The sequence below is a fragment of the Ranitomeya imitator genome, chromosome 5, assembly GCF_032444005.1.
Source record: "Ranitomeya imitator isolate aRanImi1 chromosome 5, aRanImi1.pri, whole genome shotgun sequence".
In the NCBI taxonomy this organism is placed as follows: domain Eukaryota; kingdom Metazoa; phylum Chordata; class Amphibia; order Anura; family Dendrobatidae; genus Ranitomeya; species Ranitomeya imitator.
The window spans coordinates 427,931,791-427,942,780 of NC_091286.1; positions in this window are offsets into that span (position 1 = coordinate 427,931,791).

A 10,990-nucleotide genomic window follows, 5' to 3' on the forward strand; every position below is an offset into this window, starting at 1 on the left:
CCTCAAAGTGCGTGGACTTTGCGCACATATCCGCCGTTCGCCTGTACACTCCAGCCGTATGCAGACCTATCAGCGTTCTTTGAACCTTCCCCAGCATCGCCTAATCATAGACGTTGCAACAAGGTGGAACTCAACACTGCACATGCTTCAGAGACTGTGCGAACAGAGGCGGGCTGTTATGTTTTTGTGGGAGGATACACATACACGGGCAGGCAGTAGGATGGCAGACATGGAGTTGTCAGGTGTGCAGTGGTCGAAGATTCAAGACATGTGTCAAGTCCTTCAGTGTTTTGAGGAATGCACACGGCTGGTTAGTGCAGACAACGCCATAATAAGCATGAGCATCCCCCTAATGCGTCTGCTGATGCAAAGTTTGACGCACATAAAGGATCAGGCGTCTGCACCAGAGGAAGAGGAAAGCCTTGATGACAGTCAGCGATTGTCTGGTCAGGGCAGTGTACATGACGAGGTACCGGGCGAAGAGGAGGTGGAGGATGAGGAGGATGATGGGGATGAGTATATTTTTAATGAGGAAGCTTTCCCGGGGGCACGGGAAATTGGTGGCGTGGCAAGGCCGGGTTCTGGTTTTTTGAGGGACACAAGTGACGTAGATTTGCCTGCAACTGCCCCTCAAACAAGCACAACCGCAGATTTGACAACGGGAACTTTGGCCCACATGGCGGATTATGCCTTGCGTATCCTCAAAAGGGACACACGCATTACAAAAATGATGAACGATGACGATTACTGGTTGGCCTGCCTCCTTGATCCTCGCTATAAAGGCAAATTGCAAAATATTATGCCACATGAGAACTTGGAACTAATATTAGCAACAAAACAATCAACTCTTGTTGACCGTTTGCTTCTGGCATTCCCTGCACACAGCGCCCGTGATCGTTCTCACACGAGCTCCAGGGGCCAGCAGACCAGAGGTGTTAGAGGGGCAGAAATCAGAAGTGGCGTTGGACAGAGGGGTTTTCTGACCAGGTTGTGGAGTGATTTTTCTATGACCGCAGACAGGACAGGTACTGCAGCATCAATTCAAAGTGACAGGAGACAACATTTGTCCAGTATGGTTACAAACTATTTTTCATCCCTTATCGACGTTCTCCCTCAACCGTCATTCCCATTTGATTACTGGGCATCCAAATTAGACACCTGGCCAGAATTGGCAGAATATGCATTGCAGGAGCTTGCTTGCCCGGCAGCTAGTGTCCTATCAGAAAGAGTATTCAGTGCTGCAGGTTCAATACTAACAGAAAAAAGGACTCGTCTGGCTACCCAAAATGTAGATGATCTAACCTTCATTAAAATGAACCACAACTGGATTTCAAAATCTTTTGCCCCACCCTGCCCGGCTGACACCTAGCTTTCCTATGAAAAGGTCTTGCCTGTGGACTATTCTGAATGACTTTTCCAATCTCGTAATTTTCTTCACCTGATTGTCCAGCATACGACATGTTTCCACCTCACGAAATGGCCAAACTCCCCACACGGGGCCGTGCTATCGCCACTTTGCGCTTGGACCCTTGAGAGTGCTGTTTGTCTGAAGAGGTGGGTGTGGCCGCTTTTGGTCGACGGCACTGCCACTGGGTCCCTCATAGTACAATAAAGTGTCTCTGGCGGTGGTGGTGCGCACCCAACGTCAGACACACCGTTGTAATATGAGGGGCCCTGTGCCTGTACCGCCGGCCACAAGACAGTTCCCCCCCCCAGCTCAAACAGTGCTCTACCACTAGCAAAATTATCTCTCACAGCTTCACCAATGTGTAGTCTAGCCGCTGACATCCTTCAATGCCTGGCACTGACAATACCATTGTTTTGACATTTTTGTTATGTTAGGCCTTCGAAGCCTGTCTGCGGTCCCTTCTTTCTACAACTACTACACTGACCAGGCCACTGCTGGCCGTGTTACCCTGGAACCAATTTAAAAGTGCCTACAGTCAGCCCAATTTTGTTATGTTAGGCCTTCGAAGACTGTCTGCCGTCACTCCTTCCACTAGACTTCCACTGACCATACACTGCTGCCCATGTACCCCTGGAACCAATTTAAAGTGCCTACAGCCAGCCCAATTTTGTTATGTTAGGCCTTCGAAGCCTGTCTGCGGTCACTCCTTCCACTAGACTTCCACTGACCAGACCACTGCTGCCCGTGTACCCCTGGAACCAATTTAAAAGTGCCTACAGCCAGCCCAAGTTTGTTATGTTAGGCCTTGGAAGCCTGTCTGCGGTCACTCCTTCCACTATACTTCCACTGACCAGACCACTGCTGCCCGTGTACCCCTGGAACCAATTTAAAAGTGCCTACAGCCAGCCCAAGTTTGTTATGTTAGGCCTTGGAAGCCTGTCTGCGGTCACTCCTTCCACTAGACTTCCACTGACCAGACCACTGCTGCCCGTGTACCCCTGGAACCAATTTAAAAGTGCCTACAGCCAGCCCAAGTTTGTTATGTTAGGCCTTGGAAGCCTGTCTGCGGTCACTCCTTCCACTAGACTTCCACTGACCAGACCACTGCTGCCCGTGTACCCCTGGAACCAATTTAAAAGTGCCTACAGCCAGCCCAAGTTTGTTATGTTAGGCCTTCTAAGCCTGTCTGCGGTCCATTCTTTCAACTACTACTACACTGACCAGGTCACTGCTGCCCGTGTACCCCTGGAACCAATTTAAAATTGCCTACAGCCAGCCCAATTTTTTTATTTTAGGCCTTCGATGCCTGTCTGCGGTCCATTCTTTCAACTACTACTACACTGACCAGGTCACTGCTGCCCGTGTACCCCTGGAACCAATTTAAAATTGCCTACAGCCATGTGTTATTATTTTAGGCCTTCGATGCCTGTCTGCGGTCACTCCTTCCACTAGGCCTCCACTGACCACACCACTGCTGTCCGTGTACCCCTGGAACCAATTTAAAATTGCCTACAGCCATGTGTTATTATTTTAGGCATTCGATGCCTGTCTGCGGTCCATTTTTTCAACTACTACTACACTGACCAGGTCACTGCTGCCCGTGTACCCCTGGAACCAATTTAAAATTGCCTACAGCCATGTGTTATTATTTTAGGCCTTCGATGCCTGTCTGCGGTCCATTCTTTCAACTACTACTACACTGACCAGGTCACTGCTGCCCGTGTACCCCTGGAACCAATTTAAAATTGCCTACAGCCATGTGTTATTATTTTAGGCCTTCGATGCCTGTCTGCGGTCACTCCTTCCACTAGGCCTCCACTGACCACACCACTGCTGTCCGTGTACCCCTGGAACCAATTTAAAATTGCCTACAGCCATGTGTTATTATTTTAGGCATTCGATGCCTGTCTGCGGTCCATTTTTTCAACTACTACTACACTGACCAGGTCACTGCTGCCCGTGTACCCCTGGAACCAATTTTAAATTGCCTACAGCCATGTGTTATTATTTTAGGCCTTCGATGCCTGTCTGCGGTCACTCCTTCCACTAGGCCTCCACTGACCACACCACTGCTGCCCGTGTACCCCTGGAACCAATTAAAAATTGCCTACAGCCATGTGTTATTATTTTAGGCCTTCGATGCCTGTCTGCGGTCACTCCTTCCACTAGGCCTCCACTGACCACACCACTGCTGTCCGTGTACCCCTGGAACCAATTTAAAATTGCCTACAGCCATGTGTTATTATTTTAGGCCTTCGATGCCTGTCTGCGGTCCATTCTTTCAACTACTACTACACTGACCAGGTCACTGCTGCCCGTGTACCCCTGGAACCAATTTAAAATTGCCTACAGCCATGTGTTATTATTTTAGGCCTTCGATGCCTGTCTGCGGTCACTCCTTCCACTAGGCCTCCACTGACCACACCACTGCTGTCCGTGTACCCCTGGAACCAATTTAAAATTGCCTACAGCCAGCCCAATTTTTTTATTTTAGGCCTTCGATGCCTGTCTGCGGTCCATTCTTTCAACTACTACTACACTGACCAGGTCACTGCTGCCCGTGTACCCCTGGAACCAATTTAAAATTGCCTACAGCCATGTGTTATTATTTTAGGCATTCGATGCCTGTCTGCGGTCCATTTTTTCAACTACTACTACACTGACCAGGTCACTGCTGCCCGTGTACCCCTGGAACCAATTTAAAATTGCCTACAGCCATGTGTTATTATTTTAGGCCTTCGATGCCTGTCTGCGGTCACTCCTTCCACTAGGCCTCCACTGACCACACCACTGCTGCCCGTGTACCCCTGGAACCAATTTAAAATTGCCTACAGCCAGCCCAATTTTTTTATTTTAGGCCTTCGATGCCTGTCTGCGGTCCATTCTTTCAACTACTACTACACTGACCAGGTCACTGCTGCCCGTGTACCCCTGGAACCAATTTAAAATTGCCTACAGCCATGTGTTATTATTTTAGGCCTTCGATGCCTGTCTGCGGTCACTCCTTCCACTAGGCCTCCACTGACCACACCACTGCTGTCCGTGTACCCCTGGAACCAATTTAAAATTGCCTACAGCCATGTGTTATTATTTTAGGCCTTCGATGCCTGTCTGCGGTCCATTCTTTCAACTACTACTACACTGACCAGGTCACTGCTGCCCGTGTACCCCTGGAACCAATTTAAAATTGCCTACAGCCATGTGTTATTATTTTAGGCCTTCGATGCCTGTCTGCGGTCACTCCTTCCACTAGGCCTCCACTGACCACACCACTGCTGTCCGTGTACCCCTGGAACCAATTTAAAATTGCCTACAGCCAGCCCAATTTTTTTATTTTAGGCCTTCGATGCCTGTCTGCGGTCCATTCTTTCAACTACTACTACACTGACCAGGTCACTGCTGTCCGTGTACCCCTGTAACCAATTTAAAATTGCCTACAGCCATGTGTTATTATTTTAGGCATTCGATGCCTGTCTGCGGTCCATTTTTTCAACTACTACTACACTGACCAGGTCACTGCTGCCCGTGTACCCCTGGAACCAATTTAAAATTGCCTACAGCCATGTGTTATTATTTTAGGCCTTCGATGCCTGTCTGCGGTCCATTCTTTCAACTACTACTACACTGACCAGGGCACTGCTGGCCGTGTACCCCTGGAACCAACATCAGAAAATATAAAAATAAGTATTTTGCTTATAAAAAAGAAAATACTGGTGAGATATCAAATGCAGACATTTTAACATTAAAAACAAACACACAACTAAAATCTGGTACAGTACTAAAAATGGCCACCAGCTACAATTACTTTCTCCTGCAAGTAGTTAACTGAAAGTTTTTTTAAATTGAAAACACACATATGGCATCCACCGAGTGTTGTCCTGTCGCGTCTTCTTTATATTATTGCCGAGAAGATGCAAAATAATGAAAATAATAAAATCATTAATTACCAAAATAATAGAGAAAGTCAACACCACATTGCAAATAAACATTCATTCCAAATAAAGAAGCAGGGCGCGTCCGAGGGTGAGTATATACCTAATAAGAATATAATCACCCTCGGACGCGCAATGCTTATTTCCAACAGCCTTCCTTCCTAAGAATCAGCCCTTCCGTCGTGTAGAGAGACGTTGTGTTACACTCCAAGGTGTTCCCCAGGTTGCCTTTCCTGAGCTTCGATCTTCCGGCTCTCGTTTAGTAGTTCTTGGAAACTACTCTGCATTAGGCCTTCAAATTGGGTATGGGGTGTAGAGAGATGGTGTGTTCCACTCCAAGGTGTTCCCCAGGTTGCCTTTCCTGAGCTTCGATCTTCCGGCTCTCGTTTAGTAGTTGTTGGAAACTACGCTGCATTAGGCCTTCAAATTGGGTATGGGGTGTAGCGAGAGGGTGTGTTACACTCCAAGGTGTTCCCCAGGTTGCCTTTCCTGAGCTTCGATCTTCCGGCTCTCGTTTAGTAGTTCTTGGAAACTACACTGCATTAGGCCTTCAAATTGGGTATGGGGTGTAGAGAGAGGGTGTGTTACACTCCAAGGTGTTCCCCAGGTTGCCTTTCCTGAGCTTCGATATTCCGGCTCTCGTTTAGTAGTTGTCGGAAACTACGCTGCATTAGGCCTACAAATTGGGTATGGGGCGTAGAGAGAGAGTGTGTTACACTCCAAGGTGTTCCCCAGGTTGCCTTTCCTGAGCTTCGATATTCCGGCTCTCGTTTAGTAGTTGTCGGAAACTACGCTGCATTAGGCCTACAAATTGGGTATGGGGTGTAGAGAGAGGGTGTGTTACACTCCAAGGTGTTCCCCAGGTTGCCTTTCCTGAGCTTCGATCTTCATGCTCTCGTTTAGTAGTTGTCGGAAACTATGCTGCATTAGGCCTACAAATTGGGTATGGGGTGTAGAGAGAGGGTTTGTTACACTCCAAGGTGTTCCCCAGGTTGCCTTTCCTGAGCTTCGATCTTCCGGCTCTCGTTTAGTAGTTGTTGGAAACTACGCTGCATTAGGCCTTCAAATTGGGTATGGGGTGTAGCGAGAGGGTGTGTTACACTCCAAGGTGTTCCCCAGGTTGCCTTTCCTGAGCTTCGATCTTCCGGCTCTCGTTTAGTAGTTCTTGGAAACTACACTGCATTAGGCCTTCAAATTGGGTATGGGGTGTAGAGAGAGGGTGTGTTACACTCCAAGGTGTTCCCCAGGTTGCCTTTCCTGAGCTTCGATATTCCGGCTCTCGTTTAGTAGTTGTCGGAAACTACGCTGCATTAGGCCTACAAATTGGGTATGGGGCGTAGAGAGAGGGTGTGTTACACTCCAAGGTGTTCCCCAGGTTGCCTTTCCTGAGCTTCGATATTCCGGCTCTCGTTTAGTAGTTGTCGGAAACTACGCTGCATTAGGCCTACAAATTGGGTATGGGGTGTAGAGAGAGGGTGTGTTACACTCCAAGGTGTTCCCCAGGTTGCCTTTCCTGAGCTTCGATCTTCATGCTCTCGTTTAGTAGTTGTCGGAAACTACGCTGCATTAGGCCTACAAATTGGGTATGGGGTGTAGAGAGAGGGTTTGTTACACTCCAAGGTGTTCCCCAGGTTGCCTTTCCTGAGCTTCGATCTTCCGGCTCTCGTTTAGTAGTTGTTGGAAACTACGCTGCATTAGGCCTTCAAATTGGGTATGGGGTGTAGCGAGAGGGTGTGTTACACTCCAAGGTGTTCCCCAGGTTGCCTTTCCTGAGCTTCGATCTTCCGGCTCTCGTTTAGTAGTTCTTGGAAACTACACTGCATTAGGCCTTCAAATTGGGTATGGGGTGTAGAGAGAGGGTGTGTTACACTCCAAGGTGTTCCCCAGGTTGCCTTTCCTGAGCTTCGATATTCCGGCTCTCGTTTAGTAGTTGTCGGAAACTACGCTGCATTAGGCCTACAAATTGGGTATGGGGTGTAGAGAGAGGGTGTGTTACACTCCAAGGTGTTCCCCAGGTTGCCTTTCCTGAGCTTCGATATTCCGGCTCTCGTTTAGTAGTTGTCGGAAACTACGCTGCATTAGGCCTACAAATTGGGTATGGGGTGTAGAGAGAGGGTGTGTTACACTCCAAGGTGTTCCCCAGGTTGCCTTTCCTGAGCTTCGATCTTCATGCTCTCGTTTAGTAGTTCTTGGAAACTACACTGCATTAGACCTTCAAATTGGGTATGGGGTGTAGAGAGAGGGTGTGTTACACTCTAAGGTGTTCCCCAGGTTTCCTTGCCATTGCTTCGGTCTTCCGACTCTCGTTTAGTAGTTGTAGAAAAGTACACTGCATTAGGCCATACAAAATGGGTATGGGGTGGAGAGAGATGGTGTGTTACACTCCAAGGTGTTCCCCAGGTTGCCTTTCCTGAGCTTCTATCTTCAGGCTCTCATTAAATTGTGGTTAAATGGAACAACTGCATTTGGCGTACTAGTTGGTTTGGGGCCTACTATCGGTGTCTGCCACTCCTTGCTGTTCTCCTCCACTGAACAAAGCTGTGCCGCCTGTTTACTACGGTTGCCAATTTTGAACTGCATTTCGACTACTTACTGATTTGGCCCTACTCTCTGTGTCAGCCTCTCATTCCAGTTGTCCTCCACTGCAATGCCCCCTGGTTATTCCTGTGTTACCAATTTTGAACTGCATTTAGCCCACTTTCTTCTTTGGGCCTATATCTGTGTTTCCACTTCATCGTGCCCATTGCCCAGCCAGTGATAGATGAGTCTGCTGGTACATTGACCCATAACGCAACATTCCCCGTGCACGCTACACAACAACATTGTGACCCTGCTGAAAGTCAGGTTGCTCTTCCCGCATACCATACCACCTTACACGGGGACAAAGAGGAAGGTGCAGATGAAAGTGCAGGTTCCTTCATCAGGTGGGGGGAGGAATACTAGTTGGCGACGTCACTGGCACAGGGCCTCTCATAGTACGCAAAAGTGTTGCTGCCGGTGGGAGGCGCCCCCGCCGTGCAAACACACCGCTGTACTTTGAGGGGCCCTGTGCCAGTGCCAATGCCAACGAGTGGGCCCCCCCTGCTTGCTCAGGTTCACAGCACTTGCAAAGTTGAAATACTTACCTCTCCCTGCTCCACTGCCGTGACGTGGTCCAGATTTCCTGGGCCCACTAATTACTTGAACCAGCCCTACCCCCCACAACTTTAGCCAAATGACCCCCAATTTCAAATGCCTTCCAATTATTATAAGGTAAATTACGCTTGACAAGCTTCATTAAGAAGAATGGATGGTTTTGACATTAAAATGGCCACTCTAGGTGTTTTCCTGGCCCCCACTCACTGCCGACTATGCTGCCCCATTGACTTGCATTGGGTTTCGTGTTTCGGTCGATCCCGACTTTACGTCATAATCGGCCGATTTCACTCGACCCGACTTTGGACATAGTCGGGTTTCGCAAAACCCGGCTCGACTCTAAAAAGGTCAAGGTCGCTCAACTCTAGTGATCTCCTCTAATTACCGCTCTCATTTACCTAGGGCTTTCCAACAGTATCTCACTGGTTGGACTGCCTTCACCTTCAAGTGTCAATTGCTGCCTCTGCCTATACCGCAGTAAGTCTCAAATACTAAGAGGCTACTATAGTATTTAGGTATAGGGAACACATCCATTAATCATATAACATATTGTTATTCCCTGAAGTACTAAATACGTGCAATTAAAGCACACTACTAGCCAAACCTCTTGAAGCTAGAACCCAGTACCCGGTCCAAGAAGTCTCTCATGGACATTCGCACCAAGTAGTAAGTACTGAAAATTTTTTAGCCCGCAGTACTACTGGTAATTCTATCCATTTCCGTAGATGAGCTATACTATTTTTTATTGGCAGTGACCACCAAAAGGATTTAATTCTTATGAGTTTCCTGATATATGCTCCATATTAACACAATCAGAGTGAGTATTTTTTTTCTCTCTCTATTATCTCAGCATAGCACGGTGTATTGCTAATCCTATAGTTATTAGTGATGAGTGAGTGTACTCGTTGCTCGGGTTTTCCCCAGCACGCTCGGGTGACCTCCGAGTATTTGTTAGTGTTCAGAGATTTAGTTTTCATCACGGCAGCAGAATGATTTAGGGTATGTTTCCACGTTCAGGAAACGCTGCGTTTTTTGACGCAGCGTAGAGCCACAGGGTCAAAAACGCATCGTCCAGATGTTACAGCATAGTGGAGGTGATTTAATGAAATCCCGTCTCCACTATGCAGTAAAAGATGTATGCGGCATACCCGAGAAAACACACATGCGGCACGTCTTTTATGAACGCAGCATATCCTTATATTGCAGAAAAAACGCAAGGACAAAGCAGGTGACCTGTCAGTGACCTCAGGTGCAGATTTGTTCAGGATTTTACCTGCATAAAATCCTGACCAAATCCTGATGCAATCCTGAACGTGGACACATACCCTTACAGCTATTAGCCAGGCTGAGTACATGTGGGGGTTGCCTGGTTGCTAGGTAATTCCAACATGTAATCAAGCTGGGAAAACCCGACCAACCCGAAAACCCGACCAACGAGTACACTCGAAAACATGACCAACGAGTACACTCGCTCATTATATATTAAAGACACAGCCAGAATAAAATCCTTTATTTGAAAAAAAATACACAGACTCTTTTAACCCCTTCCTGACCCAGCCTATTTTGACCTTAAAGACCTTGCCGTTTTTTGCAATTCTGACCAGTGTCCCTTTATGAGGTAATAACTCAGGAACGCTTCAACGGATCCTAGCAGTTCTGAGACTGTTTTTTCATGACATATTGGGCTTCATGTTAGTGGTAAATTTAGGTCAATAAATTCTGCGTTTATTTGTGATAAAAACGGAAATTTGGCGAAAATTTTGAAAATTTCGCAATTTTCACATTTTGAATTTTTTATTCTGTTAAACCAGAGAGTTATGTGAGACAAAATAGTTATACATGTATACTTTACATCAGCACAATTTTGGAAACAAATTTTTTTTTGCTAGGAAGTTATAAGGGTTAAAATTTGACCAGCGATTTCACATTTTTACAACGAAATTTACAAAACCATTTTTTTTAGGGACCACCTCACATTTGAAGTCAGTTTGAGGGGTCTATATGGCTGAAAATACCCAAAAGTGATGCCATTCTAAAAACTGCACCCCTCAAGGTACTCAAAACCACATTCAAGAAGTTTGTTAACCCTTCAGGTACTTCACAGCAGCAGAAGCAACATGGAAGGAAAAAATGAACATTTAACTTTTTAGTCACAAAAATTATCTTTTAGCAACAATTTTTTTATTTTCCCAATGGTAAAAGGAGAAACTGAACCACGAAAGTTGTTGTCCAATTTGTCCTGAGTACGCTGATACCTCATATGTGGGGGTAAACCACTGTTTGGGCGCACGGCAGGGCTTGGAAGGGAAGGAGCGCCATTTGACTTTTTGAATGAAAAATTGGCTCCACTCTTTAGCGACACCATGTCGCGTTTGGAGAGCCCCTGTGTGCCTAAACATTGGAGCTCCCCCACAAGTGACCCCATTTTGGAAACTAGACCCCCCAAGGAACTTATCTAGATGCCTAGTGAGCACTTTAAACCCTCAGGTGCTTCACAAATTGATCTGTAAAATTG